Source organism: Camellia sinensis, chromosome 11 (assembly GCF_055761805.1).
Source record: "Camellia sinensis isolate YWXY chromosome 11, ASM5576180v1, whole genome shotgun sequence".
Classification (NCBI taxonomy): Eukaryota; Viridiplantae; Streptophyta; class Magnoliopsida; order Ericales; family Theaceae; genus Camellia; species Camellia sinensis.
Window position 1 is genome coordinate 133,027,280 of NC_138971.1, and position 1,586 is coordinate 133,028,865.

General features: G+C 29.5%; 1 long non-coding RNA gene across 1 annotated transcript; it reads left to right on the forward strand.

Moving 5' to 3' along the window:
• Positions 1-243: 243 nt before the first annotated feature.
• LOC145802158 (uncharacterized) lies at positions 244-1,305 on the forward strand. The gene is made up of 2 exons (XR_014344537.1): positions 244-532; positions 626-1,305. It is a non-coding gene; the product is annotated as an uncharacterized LOC145802158 (long non-coding RNA).
• Positions 1,306-1,586: the final 281 nt, after the last annotated feature.

Genomic DNA, 1,586 nt, shown 5'->3' on the forward strand with positions numbered 1-1,586 from the left:
ATGGGTTTGAGCAACGACTCTTTTTCTTCCTCTTTCAAACAACAATTATAAATTAACGGGCATTTTTTTACAAACGGTCATATTTTGTATTTCTATAAATAAAAATTCTTAATCTCAATTTCATTTCACACAAAACATTTTAAATTTCGTTTTTCTTTTCTCTTCTCTTTATCTGAATTTTATGTCACACCAAACTTCACAAATTATTTTCTTCTTTGTTTTTTCATACAATCACTATGGAAGGTTCATCAAAAATAAAGAGAGGAAAATCATTCACCACTCAAGAAGATGTGGCAATTTGTAGAGCTTGGTGTCACATTACTGAAGACCCAATTGTTGGGAATTCACAATCTTATGCTCATTTTTTGGGAAAAATTTTGGAAAATTATTGTTCATTGCAGAATGATCACTCAAGAACACAAGTGTTTATCTCATCTCGATGGGGTGTAATTATGAAATGTTGCAACAAATTTCGTGGGTGTCTAGCGCAAGTCGAAAATCTACATCCAAGTGGGCGTCACAAGTTGATATAGTAAGATTTCATTTCCATTTATTATGTTAGTTTTTTTCTTTTGTCTTACATAAAAATTAACTGATTAATTAATTTAATATTTTATTGATATAGATGCTTCAAGCAAAACTGTTATACCATCAAGATGAAAACAAACATTTTCTTTTTGAACATTGTTGGCCAATCTTGCAAAACAATATCAGGTGGCAAGATGTAACTCTTACGAACACGGTGAAGTCAAGAATACATACACCGTTTTCTCCTAATTCAAACCCTGATTCCTCTATGGATAACTGCATTTCTCTTTAAGATGACACCAGTCCAAGTGTCGGTAACAATCCAACTGTCAGTGAGGGTAGTGTCTCTGCAAGGGGTAAAAGGCCGATGGGTAGGAAATCTGCAAAAGAATTATTTCGGAGAAATCAAGTTATTGAAACTGAAGTCCAAAAAATAAGTACACAATTAGATACATTTAACCACCACCTTGCTGAGAAAGAAAAGAAAAAAGACGAAAGAGAAGAAAAAATAATTCAAGCACTACAGCAGATGAAAGAACTTGAGATGCAAAAACATGAGTTTGAGATGAGAAAGGAAGAACACTAAATAATGACTACGGATATTTCTCATTTGGACCCTCAGATGAAAGCGTATTACACAATGCGAAAAAATGAGATTTTCGCCAAGTGATCTTCAAATGTGAGCAGCCCAAATTTTTATTTCCCCCTACCTCCTGATGAATAATTACGGGATAATGTATTTTTTAAATTTGCAATATCATTTATTTTTTGATGTAATTGCTAGTCTTTATTTGTAATGTAATTTTTATTTTGTAATGAAATTTCATGTTTTTTTTTTTAAAAAAAAAAAAAAAGTAATTTGTACTTCACAATGTAATATTATTTTTTCAATGTGTAATGTTCACTAATTTGTATTATTATTTAATATTTTCAATAAAGTATAATGCAAAAAAATAAATATATTTTTTCAAATGAAGGCAATAAAAAGATAAAATACATTAGCTGATATTAAATGAAGATAATTTTATTATAATAAAAAGACATAATACAAATATATA